The 17,505-nt window shown below is 44.4% G+C and overlaps 1 protein-coding gene across 4 annotated transcripts in view; it reads left to right on the forward strand.

Moving 5' to 3' along the window:
- Mast4 (microtubule associated serine/threonine kinase family member 4) overlaps window positions 1-17,505 on the forward strand; it is a 591,291-nt gene that overhangs the window by 150,988 nt on the left and 422,798 nt on the right. The gene's annotated exons all lie outside the window — the stretch shown is intronic.

A 17,505-nucleotide genomic window follows, 5' to 3' on the forward strand; every position in this document is an offset into this window, starting at 1 on the left:
TGCTGTCTTGAGAGGCTCATATCCCAAGCTGACTGTACCTACCATTTTGCTGAGTGTTGGGGCTGTAGATGAGAGATGAGGCCGAAGACTTGGTAGTGATGCATTGACCAAGGGACAGTATTGTGCTTTTCTGCACCAAGTGCCTGGACCCAGTCATCAGTGTAGTAGTTCGTGATTTTTCCTGCCACACAGGCTGAGTCTTTTTCTTCAGTACGCCCACTGCTTTTGACACTTCTGGTTTTTGTAGGTGACATCCTTGGAGCTCTCTGTCCTCTGGTACCTGCGGCTGTGTAACTTGACTGTGAAGGATTTGGGGGTTTCTTGGTATTATGAAGTTGGGAGTTGTACTGTGACTTCATCCACTGGTCCTTCTGGGTAGGCAAAGGAAATTGTGAGGAGCCATTGTAGGAGTCTCAGCAGGTTGCTGGGTGTGTCTGTGGGTGGGTGTTCCTTTTGGTTTAAGCTTCAGAGCTCTGGTCACGTGTGAACACTTTGAGAAGAAAGCATCAGAGCTGTGGTTCTCAACATGGGGGTCATGACCTGATTGTGGGTCACATATCGGACATCTGCATCATGATTCATAACTGTATTCAAAAATTACAGTTGTGAAGTAGCAACTAAATAATTTTGTGGTTGGAGGTCGCCACAACATGAAGAACTGTATTAAAGGGTCGCAGCGTTAGGAAGGTTGAGAACCACTGCATCAGGCTGTTGTAAACTCTAAAGAGAGACCAGGAGGAGAGGGCAGTGGAACACCGGAGAACACATTCTAGACCAGGAAGACTGGGAATCTGCCGTGTTTCTCGGCTCAGCCCTTTGGGTGGTGGCTGATCTGGAGTTCCACAGTGCAGGACTATGTGCAGTCTTGTCCGTCTAAATCCTGCCCACCGAGGGGTTGCATCAGCACGTTCTGCACTGTGCCCTGCAGAGAGGCGCATGGTAGATCATTTCTCTACTTCGGTATTTTCTCTGGACATCATTTCCCTATGTCAGTCTTTGCTCACAGGCGTGCTGCACATATACGTTCCTCCCTCCCTTTCCTGTGTGGTTTGCTTGGGGTGGTTTGCTAGTTTGTTTCTTTTGGAGGTAGTCTTAGGGGCTTGGAGAATGGTGGAGTGGAAATGGTCCAGAAGTACAGTAGGAGCCTCATATAAAAAAAGCACACAATAAGAATTGAAAAGAAGGTGGGCCCAGGGGACCCTCTTTCGTGTCTTAATTGGCCTGTGTCAGTGTGGACCACATTCAGCAGTAACTTGGAGTTCTGAGTCTGTGACAGTAACCCACAGGTGCTGCGCTGCGTGTACGAATGGGAGAGAGGCAGGAAAGGCAGGAGTCAGCAGCTTTGATACCTTTGTTAAGTTACTTAAGCTCCCTGATGAAAACACCCATCAGAGGGTTTTCCTGCTTAAGTGAGATGACCTGCAGAGAGAAGTTGGGATGGTACTTGGTCTGGATTGGGGAGGGCCAGGCATTGAGACCACAGATGAAGGACTCTTCCTAGTCACCTTGCTTGCTTTTCCCCCCCAGACATGTCAAACTCATTCTCATGTCTGGGCCTGGTACTCCACATTCCCGTAGTCTGGAAACCTCCCCTTCCTGAACAGCGTCCTTCCATCTCGCACGTCTCTAGCAGGTGTCTCTACCCACCCCAGCCTCATCAGAGTCATCGCCGCTAACTACCAGTATTCAAATGTCCTCACTCTAAGCCATATTCTCCTTTCTTCTGGATAGCCAGGGTTACCATGTGAAGAAAGAAATGGTGTTAGTCACCACCTTATCCAACAATGTTTGGAGCACAACCAATGCTTGGTGAATTTGTTAAATAAACCAGGCACCTGCAAACTTGTTGTATAAAAATCTGGACAGTTAGTATTTTAAGTTTCTTGGGCTATATCACTGTCATACTACTCAATTCCACTTTTATACACTGCATACGTAAGACATAAGTGTACCAGTGGTCCATCAGCATTTTATTTGGTGCATGTCTGTGCTTTGCCAATGCCTGGAATCGCATTAATGATGAAGGTCGGAGATAGAGGTTAGTGGTTGTCGTGGCTTATAGCTAGGTTGTACCTAGGCTCCTTAGTGATAGGAAGGATGGTTTAGCTTTTTTTAAAATTTTTTTATTCATTTTTATATACCAATCACAGATCCCCTCTCATCCCTCCTCCCACTCCCCACCCCATCTCCCCCTGCCCCTAACCCGTTCCTCATCCCCCCTCCAAAAGGGTAAATTCTCATATGGGGGGACAGCTAAGCCTGGTACATTTAGGTGAGGCAGGACCAAGCCCCTCCCTCCTGCATCAAGGGTGAGCAAAGTGTTGACCATAGGTAATGGGATCCAGAAAGCCAGCTCATGCATCCTGATCATACTGCCAAGGTCCCCTAAAACAGACCCAGCTACACAACTGTCTCCCATATGCAGAGGGTCGAGTTTGGTCCCATGCAGGTTCCACAGCTGTTGGTCTAAAGTTCATGAGCTCCTCTGAGCTTGGTTCAGTTGTCTCTATAGATTTTCCCATCATGATCTTGATGTCCCTGCTCAGAGACTCCCTCTTCCTTCTCTTTGACTGTGCTTTTGGAGCTCGACCTGGTGCCTGGTTGTGGATCTCTACATCTGCTTCCATCGGTTACTGGATGAAGGCTGTATGATGACAGTTAGGGTGTTCACCAATCTGATTACAGGGTAGGCCACTTCCGGTACCTTCTCCACTGTTACTCATTGTCTAAGCTGGGGTCGCCCTTGTGGATCCCTGGGAACTTCCCTAGCACCAGGTTTCTCCCTGTCCCCATGATGTCTCCCTCTATCAAGGTATCTCTTTCATTGCTCTCCCACTCCATCCCTCCCCCAGCTCGACTATCCTGGTCCCTCATGTTCTCATCTCCCATCCCCTCCCCTCTTTTGCCCTGTTTAGCTTTTAGAGAAACGTGGAATTGGACGCCAAAGACCATGGTGTTGGTGAGGCAGCAGCCTGGCTTCTGACATCCACGATGATATGCATGTATAGTGAGGGACAGGCTTCCCCAGCTGGATCAGCCACATAGGTGTGGCTTCATCAGTCAAAGCTGTGCATCCCATGGTATGAGCTGGGATTTGTTCATCTTTAAACAAACACATGACAGAGAAAAGGATCGCTTAAAATCCTCATATAAGAAAAAAAAAATAGTAACGATCCATTGGAAATTTGGGTTCTTAAAATTACATTTAGTTAGCTCATCATAATTGTACATCTATTTACATTGTGATATTGTTGAAATACCTGTATACAGTGTATAAAGATCAGGTTATAGCAAAGTGGCAGAACGATCGCCTCCAACTATCATCATTCCTCTGTGTGGAAAGCATTCAGATTCCTCTACTGGCTAATTAAAAATGTAAAGTTAAATATATTGATTACAAATAAAGTAAATGAACATTAGAAATCATTCCACCCATCAACTGCATCCGTTTGCCACCCTCGTCCATTCTCCCAACATCCCCACCTGCTTCCACCCCCAGGAAGCGTGTTGAGGAGCACACTCCCCTGTCTGCAGAGTGGGAGTTCAGACCTGCAACTTTCTCTTAGTGTGTCTTTGGATTTTGGCCTTCGGATGCACACGGGTTCAGCACAGAATCCTCTCCCCAGTGAGATGTGAGCAAGAGGGAAAAGGATGGACCCCAGGGCATGGAAGACCGAGTCAGGTCAGAGGCTGAGTGTTAGGTGGCTTCGTGTCTCATCTGTCTGAGTCTGTTTTCAGCCCTCTGTCAGGAGACAGCGTGTTCACACTTTCTGAGGTAGAACTGGTTGACACAGCAGCTTGTCAGGTTTCCTCTTGGAGGTTCTTGTGCCCTCATGCATTTTTGGTTTTGTTCTTTGGGAGGAAGGAAAATAAAGAATTCTCACTCTTATTGGCTAAAATTGGGTATGATTTTATTTTTTTTTCTTTTCCTTTTAAAAAATTTTTGATTTGTGTGTGCATTGATGTTTTTTGCCATAGATGTTGGGTCCCCTGGAGCTGGAGTTACAGATAGTGGTGAGCTACCATGTGGGTGCTGGGAATCGTACCCAGGTCCTCTGGAAGAGCAGCCAGTGCTCTTAACCACTGAGCCATCTCTCCAGTCCTGGGGGTGATTTTAAATAATAGTTCTAAACTTACTGTTCGTGTACACGTGAGGGGGAGAAAACCCATGATAAAGCTCTTTAGCCCTTCCCCCAGAAACCCTGTTGGACTTATTTATACAGCTCTACCTGCTCTTGAGGGGCCACTCAGAGGACTCCGGAGACTCTTGTCAGTGAACCATTTTCTCTTTTTACCACCCTGTAGCTCTGGTGAATGCTTCTTTTTTTGTGGAGTTAAGAGCTTGTACCAAAGGCAAAAAAAAAAAAAAAATCTTTTCCTGGCCTGATTGTATGTGGATGCTGACGACATTTCAATCCACCCTGTGCTCTTGTAGCCTGGAGCGGAGTGTTCTTTCTGGCAGAGAGAGCATTAGTCCTGCACAGAGCTCTACCTTCCGTGGAGAAGACACATGTGTGAGGAAGTTAGCTTCATGGTTGACCAACAAAGCGGGTATTCGGGGTGCAGTCAAGTCTCCCCCCATGCTCATAACCCAAGTGAAGAGTAGAATATGAAGATACAGTTGGGTGATTTCGTCTTCTCCAGTGTCAACCAAGCTATTTCCCCATTTTCTTATCCATGTCCTCTTTTCTTTCTTTTGTGTGCCTTTCTGTCACTTGCTTCTCTCTGATTCTCCAGTTCATGTCGGTCTGACTCTTACGGACTGGGAGTCCAGATGGGGGAGGGTGACTTGGAGTTCAGCTCTAAGGTGCGGTGAACTACACACAGGAGAGCTAGACATCAGCATTATTAAGCAGAGTTCCATCGAAAGCCTTAAGTCCAGAGTGCGGCTTTCGTAGAGGCAGGGCAGACAGTTGACACTACTGTAGGCCAGGATGCCAGGATGGCGATTTTCCATCCTGGTGAGGCAGGTCCCCAGCTGTGACTGCACTTTAGAGGCAAGAGAAGTCAGTCAAGACCCCTGTAGCCTGCAGACCTCAAGTTCTGAGAACAGAGGACAGGAAGAGCAGTAATTGTGAAGCAGAGAATGAACTCCAGGAAACAAAGTATTTAGCAGCCAGGTGGGAGCCTGGTCTGCTGGAAATTAGGCATCGGACCATACCAGGTGCTAAGCTCTGAGGAGCTGCCAATGCAAGGCTGTGGAATTCAAAACATTATTATCTGAAAATTTAAAAATTATTTTAAAACTTACTGTGAAATATATTTATAATTGTTTATTTCATAATAAGCATTTCCTAACTGTCTTAGTTTCTTTTCCTGCTGCTGTTATAACATACTGTAACAAAAGCGCTTAAGGGCTTATTTCAGTTTGTAGTGAAAGGTTACCGATCATTTTCTGCAGGAGAACGCACAGTGACTGACCCTTAAGGGTGCAGGCCACCTTGCACCTGCAGTCAAGAAGCAGAACAGAGTGAGGCTTGTGCTCCGCTGGCTCTCCTTTTCATGCAGTCCAGGACTCAGCCCAGGAAATGATGCCACCCACAGTGGGAGGGGCTTCTCACCTCAACTGTGAAGTAGTCAAGATAGTCTACTGTGGATGTGCCTAGAAGGCTCACTCTTCAGATAATTGTCGATTGTATCATGCTGACAAAATTATCCATCACAATAAGACATTTGTTAAACCAGATAATAAAAGTGTATTAACATTACTTTATTATTTTCACTAAGAGAGAAGCTGGGTCTTCTTTGCTTCTATCACAGACAGCCAAGAGAGGAAGGTGAGGGTGTCTGGGGGACTCGCAGGCTGGGAGCACATGGGACATTTGCTGTGTCTTCCGAATTCCTCTTACTGATCTCCTTTTCTCTTCCTCATCCCCCAGTCCTTTCTCTTGCTTCTACTCTCCTGTCAGATTCTCTGGTTATTTTCCTCCCCTTAAGGAGAAAGCGAGCTGATAAAGGCAGCCCTCATTGTCTCGTCCCTGGAGTCATTCCTTCACCATTCCCGATTTGCCGTAGTTTTAGTCTTTGTCTCTCTTAACTATGTCTGTTTTAACCTGATGATGCCCCTGGGTGCCTAAGAACTTGTGACAGGTGATTCTTTTTTTTTTTTTTTTTTTTTTTTGGTTTTTTCGAGACAGGGTTTCTCTGCGTAGCTTTGTGCCTTTCCTGGAGCTCACTTGGTAGCCCAGGCTGGCCTCGAACTCAGAGAGATCCGCCTGGCTCTGCCTCCCGAGTGCTGGGATTAAAGGCATGCGCCACCACCGCCCGGCGTGACAGGTGATTCTTAAGAACATTCATTCTGCCTTTTGGGTCAGAGTTCAGTCTTCAACTCTGTCCACTGCAGACATACCCCAAAAGCCTGTTTCCTCTTAATGGAAAATCAGAAAAATGAATATTTATTTATAGGTTTGTTTAAAAAGTATTTACAAGAGGAGCTATCTTTGCCCCCCACCAAAAATAGAAATAAACAAAACTCCATGGTTTTTACTTTTAGTTTTGCGAATGTAGTGGAAGAAGAATCCCACCTCTCTCTCTCTCTCTCTCTCTCTCTCTCTCTCTCTTCTCTCTCTCTCTCTTTTCTCTCTCTCTCTCTCTCTCTCTCTCTCTCTCTCTCTCACACACACACACATGCACACACACACACAATAGATAGATAGATAGATAGACAGACAGACAGACGGATAGATAGATAGATAGATAGATAGATAGATAGATAGATAGATAGATAGATAGATAGATAAAAAAGATGAGCCTGAGAAGGGGTAGGAAGAATGAGAAAGGAAGAGCCAACATTTCATTGTCTTACTTGTATTACACTCAGGGTTGAATATTGATCCACAAGGATCCTGTGAGGAAGATACTGTTACCTTTATTTTATCGATGAAATTAAAAATGGTTTGATTTTGGACTGGAGAGATGGTGCAGTGGGTAGGAGTCCTCTTCTGGAGGACCTGAGTTCAGTTCTCCTACCCACACGGGGTGACCTGTCACTCCAGCTCCAAGGAGATTCAGCGCCCTCTGCTGGCCTGCGTGGGTACCTGCACATACGTACACACAGGCCACATTTACCCACATACATGAAAATAAGATAGCTCTTGAAAATTGTTTCACGCCTAGATACTTGCTTCGGAGTGCTGACCTTTTCTTTGCCACATTTCTGGTTCCTTCAGGAAATAGGATGTGGCATGTTGGCAGCTCCTGAGAACCAGGCCCCCCCGGTGGACCAATTGATGGCTAAAAAAAGATAGGAAAACCCCAAAGAAGAATTAAAACGTACATGTCTAGATACTCCATGTCCCTTCCTGGTCTAGCTTCCAAGTTGCTGATCATAATCTATTTGGGCAATTGTGAGCGAAGGCTATGTGTGAGTAATGCAGTATTGCTCTGACAACACAGTAAGGAACATGCATTCATGAGCTGCCAGACCACCACTGTACTTAAAGCTCCACAGTCCCGAAAACCTCTCAGAGTCTACTGTGTTGTTTTTGTGGTAGCGGTTTTGTTTGTAGACGTGATCCCTTTGTTTTATATCTTTAGTTCTTAGCCATTGTCTATCTATAGTGAGCATTTGGATCATCTTTTAGGACAGCTTTGGATCGATGGAATGTGTATGATGTGTATGATTAGAAAACTACCAGGAATCATTTAAGCTGGTTACAATAGCAGCAGCATGCTGGGTGTGTTGGGGCTTCTGGAGGCAAAGTACCCAAGGATGCACAGTGAGATCTACAGTGGCTCAGGTCTGGACATTTGGGTTCTGGACTGGATTTGTGCACCAACTATCTTTGTATCTTGTATGGGCCCCAGTCTTCCAGTAATATCAAGAAATGTTGGATTGTATACACTGCTAATGTATTGTGATTTTTGAACGCTGAGCTAAGGGAACCACCTGCTAGGCCACCATGTAGGATTTAGTTTGATCATTTGGACTTGTTGACACCAGAATTTCAGCATAAGATTTTCTCTAGGGAATATTCTCAGTTGACTCCTCAGATTCTTCTGCTTTGCCATGGCAGCCCTGTCAGGGAGATGGATGGGAACAATGGGAGGAACGGGACTTTGGAGTCAGGGAACGCGGCTTGATCCACAAGGTTATCTTCTATGGTACTGAAGATGTTGAATCCTTGCGTATCTTTTCCCTCATTTGGTAAGTTAGCCATAGTAATACAACCTAAGGCCAAGAAAAGGGGAAGTGGGCATATGATGCCAGCTTCTGTGGTAGCATGTGAGACTTTTCCATTGTGGCTTATACTGAAGGGAAATAACCTGGGGGAAGTGTTTTCTCTTCCTGCTTATTAACCAGGGTCAGACTCTTTAGTTATATTGCTGGTGGGGACAGGAGCGTATCGAGGGAGTTTAATGACTTCAGATATGTAAACAACTGCAGGCATAGATTAGATCCCCAAATAAAGGTCAGGGAGACATCTGGAATATTAAAGCGACAGGAAAACAGCTGATCCATATATGCAAAGTCAAGTTGTACGCTTCCCTGTGTTTCCCCAGTGTCCTATTTCTAAACCAAACATTGAGTACCAATTAATATTCTGAGAAGTGTATGGGAAAATGCCATTTTTTAAAGGCTGTCAAGTAATGTTAGCTCTGTTTTTCCTGTCTTTCAGTGGTTGAACTTGCTGCTTAACGTACATGTAATAAATACTCAGTTGCAATTAAGTGCCTGTGTATAGCACCTTTCCTTGGATGGTAACCATGTTCTCTTACTGGTGGTTGATGTGTGTGTGTGTGTTTGTTTGTGTGTGTGTGTGTGTGTGTGTGTGTGTGTGTGTGTGTGTGTGTGTATGTAGATGTTCATGAGCAAAGGAATTGACCTTCTTGATGTTGAGTTGACAGGCAAGTGAGATAATGTTATCCAAGTGCTAATGTACATGTTTCACTCAGAAGGGAGGAAAGAAGATCAGTGGTCTGAAAGCAGCGAACCTGGTCATGGCTCTGTTTAGGCTATTGTAGTTTGGTCTAACAATGCATGTTAGGATGTTTCTGAAACTTACTTCCATATTGATAATTAAAGTTTGTGATGCTAGGAATTCATTATGAAATGAAAGATGGAAGTCAGACATGGAGCCAGACACGCCTATAATCCCGGGATTTGGAAGACGAGGCAGGTGAATCTCAAATGGCTGGACTTTGTCTCCCTGCCAGATATCAAAGACAGAAAAGGATATTGCTGTCCAGTGCACTTTCCAGTTTAAATATGTTCTATTGAAGAGTTTTGTTCTGTTCTGTTTTTTTTTTAATATGGCCATTCACTGAGAAGGTGATCGCAGTAAGCAATTAAATCATTTGAGTGAGTTAGTATTGGGGGAATTGTTGACTTATCAGACCTTGTAAACACAAACATTCTTTTCTACCATTCTCATTTTGTTCTCAAAAGCTTTTTTTAAGACAAGTTGTAGCCCAGGCTGGCTTCAAATACTGTGTAGCAGTGACTGGCCTTGCACTCTGATTCTTCTGTTTCCACCTACTGAGTGCTGGGATCACAGGCATGTGTCACTACCTTCAGTGTCTTAGCGTCTTTATTGCTATGAAGAGACACCTTGACCACAGCAACTCTTATAAAGGAAGACATTTAACTGGGGTGGCTTACAGTTTCAGAGGTTCAGTCCATTATCATCATGGAGAGGAGCATGGCAGCATGCAGGAAGACATGGTGCTGGCTATGTCTTGATCAGAAGGCAACAGGAAGTGGACTGTGTAACACTGGGTGGTATCTTGAGCATAGAAACCTCAAAGCTCACCCCCACAGTGACACACTTCCTCAAAAGGCCATACCTACTCCAACAAAGCCACACCTCCTAACAGTGCCACTTCTTATGAGTTTATGGGAGCCAATTACATCCAAACTACCACATCCAGCTTGTTCTCAAAGGCTTTAAGGTGACTTACTATAACACATAACTTAGTAGGTGAATAATTTAAAAATATATGAAGACAGACAAGAAGAAAGCAAGCACAGAACAAGAGAACTCAACAGTGGCATCTTGACATATGGCTCCAATAAGTCTTTGTTGTTGGGGCTGCCCTGTGCTTTGTAAGATAAATTTAGTAGCATCTCTAGACTCAGCTACTACACTTATCCCAAGTCCAAGAATGACTCCAAGCACTGCCAATGATGTGTGTGTGTGTGTGTGTGTGTGTGTGTGTGTGTGAGAGAGAGAGAGAGAGAGAGAGAGAGAGAGAGAGAGAGAGAGAGAGAAACTGTGGTTATATGTATGTTTACCTATGTGTATTCATGTGTGTGTGGTTATATGTATGTTCATGTATGTATGTGTGACAGTGTATCTGTGTGTATATATGTGTGTGAGAGTGTGTATGTGTGTGTTTGTGCATGTCTCCACAAACTGACCATCCTACTTCGTAGGATAAAGTGAGGTGTGTCTGCATAAAGTTTTGATTGGAGATTGGGCACATCTCACTTCCTGGTGAGGAGTCAGAGACTGCCAAAGGTGTCTGGAAACTGGGTTAGGTATGTACTTCCCAGGAGAAAGCCCACCTGCTGCCCAGCAGCGACAATACCAGTTCTGGAGCTGAGACCTGAGACATCTTTGTGGTGTCTCTCTCCTAGTCTTGAATGCAGCTCCTAGTGAGTCTGTATCGTTTACTTTTTGTTTGCCTCCTCGGGTGCCTCACACTAAGCCTGGCATAATGCTGCTGGGTAAACTGGGGCGAGTGGTGCACACCTGTATTAATTCCAGTACTCAGGAAGCTGAGGCAGGTGGATCTTGAATTGAGGCCACCCTGGAATAGAGACTGTTTCATACAAGAGAACAACATAAATGGAGATGAGTGTTGACAGGGGCCCAGTGGTATGCACCTCTTCTTTGCCCGTTATGGATTTGAGCAGCTAGATTGGCAGGGCTGTTGCTTACAGCATCACTAAGTGGAAGCCTGTGTTCTGGGGGATGTAATCCAGAATGACTGTCAGCAAAATCAATTAACAGACCCAATACAGTATGGTCAGGATTGCCACTCTCTTGGTGGTCTGACAGGTCAATACTTAGACATTAGGATGCAGTGAGGGGACATAGCATATTCTTTAGGCAGTGCCAAGAATAAGAAGTATTTTTTTTTATGTACTCTTGAGTAGTGCAGGACAGAGGTAAGGGGCCGTGAGAGGTGTGCCTCTGAAGGGCAGGTGAAGAAGGAGCCAGGTCTTGTCAGCTGTCTAGGAGGAGGATCAAATGAACTGAGCCTGGGAAGACCCAGAGAGTGAGCACCAATATTTTAGGTTATGGATTGCTTGATGTGCTCACCTCTTTCATCCACCATCTTTGTGTCCCCAGCACTGCTGAGATCCATTCTTCAGACAGAAATAGCTTACCTGGGATGTGCCTGAAGAACTCTGTCACTGAGCATTTGGAGGGGTTCAGGACCCCTCCTAAATGTGACAACGTGGCTGGTGATGCATACAAGGACAAGAAAATGTGACTTTTCATTCTGTGTTCCAGCATGGAAGCATTTGGCCTGGGATAACTGTACAGGAATTTCAACCAAATTTTCACTTAAGCTATACAAACAAACAAACAAAAACAGAGTCCTGGGTAAAGTTATAGCAGATTTAATTTCCATGTAGAAACATTCACCTAGGCAATGGAAGAAGAAAAACAGAAAGTAACTCCAGCCAACACAAATGGTGCGCCTTCTGTTTACAGGTGTTCAGGTACTTACGCGTGTGAGACCTGTTGGTCCGCCCAGCCAGCTCAGAAGATAAGTATGATAGTCAGTCATGTTCTGAGGTGAAGAAATGGTGCATTAAGGGGTAACTAGCTTAATGGGGTCACTTAAGTGCCAGCTCTGATCATCTAGCCACGGTGGAATTAGTGTGAATCCCGCAATGACTTTCTTAGCTATAGAAGGCTATTCTATCAGGTTTAAAATACTGATTGTAGGCTTTGCCTTAAAAGTCAAATCTAATTCTGAAATACAGTAAAGTCATGCCAGGTTGCCTTTTTGAGTCTTTATTGGATGGTATAGAAAAGAAAAAGAATAAATACTTAGAGTTATAAGCAAGTAGCTTCATAACTCAGGTATTTTTGTATCTTTGGTTTTGATTTTTTTTTAGACTATTCAATATGAAGAAACAGAACAACTGAGCAATGTTTTCATAAACTACATTACTAGTCAATCCCTTTCTCTGTTTTAAACACAAAAAGGACTTTAGCAGTGAGGTTCCATTATGAATGCAGATGACATTGGTGATCCCTTTGAACTCATGAACTTTGGCCTTAGGGCACATGCATTCTGGATGGGTCTTTAAAATGCATGTGTCCATCTTGGGAACGAATGCGGAATTACAGAAAAGAGGAATGAAGCTGAGAGACATTGGATTGATGGACACAAGTGCATATGCCAGAAGGGGTACAGTTAAAAGGTCGAATAATTCATTATTTAGAATCACCTTCAGAGATAGCCCTGTTCAAAAATTAGCATTCTGGTTTAGTATATATAAAAGGCTCTTTTAAAGGATGCCATTTGATATAACCCAAGGCTCTTTCTATTCATGAAGAGCTCAATTTTGTGAAAGTATGTAGCATTTCACCTTGATTACATTTGGTGTAATTTTCATATTTTTTCAACAATAAGGGCTCTTTATGGCATGTGTTCTATTTTTACTATTGTTATATTTTGACTAACTGCCCCTCTATGTATCAGGCATTAGCAACTCATTTATTCATACTAAAAAAATATCTGTCTGTCTTTCTCTCTCTTTCTTTTTCTTTTTCTTCTTCTTCTTTCTTTTTTTTTTCTTTTTTTTTTGAGACAGGGTTTCTCTGTGTAGCTTTATGCCTTTCCTGGAACTTGCTTTGGAGACCAGGATGGCCTCGAACTCACAGAGATCCGCCTGGCTCTGCCTCCCGAGTGCTGTGATTAAAGTTGTGCTATTTTAGGGACAAAGCGGCAGGAGAAACAGACGTGTAACATTTCTTGTTACTCACACCATAGCAGAGGAAGAATGACAAAAATCAAGCATGAAAGGTCTCATCTGTGACCCAGCCGTAGATGCTAGGAAGAAAAGAAAGGGAGAAGACTCAAGTGAGGAGGAGGGTGTTCGACATCGTCAGCACCGAAGCCTCCCCGAGAGACTGTCATTCGAATGGAGCCCTGGAAAATGGGGGAGGCAGACCCCCTAAGATGCCCAGGAAGGTGTTGGGGGTCATTGCAGTTCTGCAGAAGAACGAGGGGTGCTGAGAGCAGTGGAGAGTGTTGGCTGGGGTCAGGCAGGTGCGAGGACCTACCAGGCCAGTGTGTCGACACTGAGTTGGCTCTGGTTAAAGGAGAAACCGAGGAAGGACGCCAGCAGACCAGGCGGGGGCATCTGGCATATGCTTGCAAAGGGTCACTGGTGACTGTCCTGAGATTAGTGAGAAGGCAGAAGGAACCTTTGGGAGGTTGTTAGAAGGGAGGTCACCGTGGCAGGGACAAGGTGGCTAGTAGGAGAAATGGAGGGATTTGGGTTGAGAGATGTGTTTTGCAGGATGAGTTAGCAGACATGCTGTTGGAGTGTGGGATGAGGAAGAGAAGTTAGGAATATCTGTAAGCTTTGTGCCCTGAGCAGTGAGAAGAAATGAGTTTGATTCCTTGGTGTCTGAAATGTCTCCTCCTCTTCATAAGATTCCTGTAAATACTTGGCAACGGTGAGGGGGGGATTGGTGTGCATGGCAGTGCAAGGTCTGAGGTTCAAGTGGAAGAGAGTAGTTAAGCTGGAAGCACGGTGTTTGTGGACAGTTAGAGTGGACACTCTAGAGGCAGGTAGGTGGCACCGTGGTGGGGGTGTTCAGCAGAGGAAGATGTACCCATGGTCCATAGCTGCAGATGGTGAGTGATGGGAAAGGCAGAGGAACTGAAGATTAGATGCTCTCATAAATGCCCTGACTGACTTGCATTCGTCTTCACTGGAGACAGAAGCCACATGTAATCATGATAGATTCAATTTTTCTCAGGTTTTTATCAGACAGCAAGCCATGAGGGAGACAATTACAGAAAACACAGATAGGAGTCTGTTCTACGAATGAATTGTGTGTCACCAGCAGTCACAGGACCAATCATTTTGTGAACTTTCCTTCACATCTGGACGAGAGTTCTCTTGGTCGTGTACCTTTGGTTCCCTAAGATGCTTCCGTGGTTCTTGGAACAGGCTTCTAGGAAGAGCAGTTGTCTGTCTTTAGCATGTAGTGACCTGCTACACCTCTGTCTGAATTCTAAATTAATCATGGGTAAATGGACCTTTTCCTAGTATGCTGTGTCTCTTCCTTGAAGTAAATGACTTTGTGAAAACCAACATAGGGATTTTTGAGGAAGTCCGGACGTGAGAAATCACGATTTGCTGTTATGTCCGGTCATGGGAAATCACGATTTGCTATTGGTGGATAAAAGAAAGGCATCTCATCAGAGATCTCTTTCAGTACAGTGTGTTGATGGATGGTAGCATGCTAGGTGACAAAGGACTGGGCTGGGCTCTGTAGCAGCCTGCAGCCTGCTGAAGGAGGGAGACTGGAAATGCTTGAGTGAGTAGAACAAGGCCATGCATGCTTCAGTGCCCATGTGCCTCAGTGAGAGTTTCAGGACATCCTCTGCTTAAACTGGTAGAGCGCCGACTTTGGGGTATGGAAAAGTTGGAAGACATTAAATGGAAATCAGTTAAATGGCAATGTTCAAAGTGACAAGTTTGATATGTACGGTCAGCTCTAGGGTGTGATGAAGTGGTTTTTAAGGGATCGTGAGTGTTGGAATCCCAGCCAAAAAAAAAAATGGGAAATGAAGTGCCAGGCTGCAGCGGGCCATTTTGAGGAGCTTTGATTAATTGTTATAGAAAGACTAAAGCCACTGACAGTGCAGAAAATTTGGAAAAATGATATGTTTAGAGGGAGCCCTATTGGGAGTGTGGATTGATAGAGGAGGGAAATGGGATCTTGGAGCGTGGTTCTGCTCATAGGTTTTCTCCTGTTTTTGAGGCATTTTCAGGCCTCACTGTTCACTGCCTCCATTTTCCCGGATTTAAAATAGTAGTCTCCTCTTGAGGCTATGATTCTGATGAAAAACCCCGGGCCTGTGGACTTCATTTCTGTGATAGAAAAAGGAGCGCTCTCTCTCTCTCTCTCTCTCTCTCTCTCTCTCTCTCTCTCTCTCTCTCTCTCTCTCTCTCTCTCACACACACACACACACACACACACACACACACACACACACACATTCTCTTTAATTTCCTTCTCTTCCCTCCACATGCCTGTGTCCTTTGTGACTGGTGAAAATATGTAAAGAGATCACATAAATCCTACTTGGGGAGCCTTCCTTTTCTTTTTCTTCTTCTACTTCTTTTCAACCCTCTGTTGTTTTGTGATACAGCACTCTTCCCCAGAGTAATTAAGTGTAATTCTGCAAGCGAATGAAAAACGGGTAGCAGAAGCTGACGGACCTTAAACAATAAATATTTGTGTTTTACGCAGCTGCCACTAGTAATTAAGAGAAAATAACTAAGTAGAGTGGACCTGAACCCGCTCGATGGCTTTGAGGGGGGCGGCCACTCATTCTCTCCGCGCACTGACTAGGAGGAGCCAGCATGGACCATTTTGCTGAATGTCTATGGTACATTGCCATCTTGTGGCCGCAATTTTCCTAGACACGGAAAAGAGCAACTTGATAATATTAAGTTATCCCTGGCTTTCCCTTTTGACCTTAATTCAAAAGATTGGAGATATTGTATAAAAATCTATAGATTATAGAGTGGATGAGTTTAAGAGATTATCTGTGCTTTTAGAAGAGGCATGCTAAAGTGTTAATGAGGAAGAACCATGTCTGCAGCTGATACTGTGAGGGGATCAGGGGGTGCACTCTGAATGTGTCTAGGGGAGGGGTGAAAGCTGATTGGGAGAAAGGATAGCATTTCCTCCCTGGCACATAGACAGAGTATGTTCATTCTCTCATTTAATTCTATCCCATGCTTACTCTGAAAAATTTCAATGCAAAATAATAATAATAATTATTATTATTATTATATAAAAATAATAATAATTAGCAGTTTTTAAAAAGAAAAATGGGTAAGGATATACAGTGGTACCAACAATACAAGCACCAATAACCTCTGTGTTGCTTGATAGAGTGACTACAGTCGGACAGACTACAGATGGAGTACTGCATTTTTTCTAGTCGCTCATGAGTAACTGTTCAGGCACTTCATTGTCTATAAGATTTAAGGGCAAATCGTCTAAGGCTGGACAGGAATCTCTCCTCGGAGGCCCCCTAAGTGGACACTTACGTCATGAACAGCAGTCTGGTCTGACACCTTCAGATGAATACAGCTCCTCCTTCAGAAGGGCTGTTTCTTTGAGAAGTGCCCTCTGGGGTCCCTTCTCCTCCTGATTTGGCTTTGATCCTGGAGTGGATGGAGTGCTCATTCTTCAGGGTCCTCTCACCTACATACCAGCTGGCAATGAAATACAGTAAGGACCCAAATATCTGGGAGTTGTAGGTGGTTCTTATTAAGAAGTGCTCAAAATCCATTGCATGCTGCCAGCAGACACAGGCGAGGCTGGGAGAAAGTTCACAGCTCGTGGAGCTGAACCGAGGAAGGCTCAGTCTCAGCTGTCTAGGGAGGGGAGACCCACCAGCAGGCACTGTTTTCTTTATGCAGTGATTTTGCATGTGCTGTAGCACATGGACAGACAAATGGATGGCTTAATCTTTGACCTTCTTCCTCCTATAAGAACATCTATGATAGTCTTAAAAACAAACCAGATAATTACAGCCAAGTGCTCGTCTTTTCCCATGAAAACAAAACAGACTTTGGTGAAACCTCCCTTAAAATGGCATTAAGCTGTGCTGTCCAGGTTTTTCCTGTTTTTAAAATTGTCTGAAGTTGGCCCTTTTCTGGGACAACTGGAACTTCTGTGACTCTCTGTACATATTTTGGGGGCCCTTGATTGTGATAAGGACACATGTATATGCACAGGAATATTTTCGATCTTAATAACTGCCCCAGAGCACACAGAGGTATTCTGACTTGTGGTGAACATTTAGACGGTGCTGCTCTCCTCAGGTCTGGAAGGTGTTCTCATGAAAGTGGAACGGATCTTGACATGAGTGCTTTAACCCAGGGGATCCTTTTGTAGAAAGCCATCTATTGAAGTGACTTTGGTTTCTCTGATTCTTGTGACAGGCTTTCTTTTTAAGAGCCAGCAAGTGATAGAAAGATGTATTGATTTCCATTAAGGGCTGTGGTGCTTAGAAATTCCTCTCCTGTGTGTGTATGTGTGTGAGCAATATATGAGATTTGATCTGTTTTTATATAGCAATGTTTCATATGGGGGGTCCACAGAAGGACATATTTTCTATAAGGGTTCAGGATACACATGTGTTGTACATGTGGAATTCAGTCATGAAATGGTACCTTCCTGTTTGCAGTGTGTGTGTGTGGGGGGTATGGATTCTGAGGGAGGGGCAAACTTGGATATTCATGCTCTCATGGTAAACACTTTGCTGACAGAGCCATCTTTC

Source organism: Peromyscus leucopus, chromosome 11 (genome assembly GCF_004664715.2).
Source record: "Peromyscus leucopus breed LL Stock chromosome 11, UCI_PerLeu_2.1, whole genome shotgun sequence".
In the NCBI taxonomy this organism is placed as follows: domain Eukaryota; kingdom Metazoa; phylum Chordata; class Mammalia; order Rodentia; family Cricetidae; genus Peromyscus; species Peromyscus leucopus.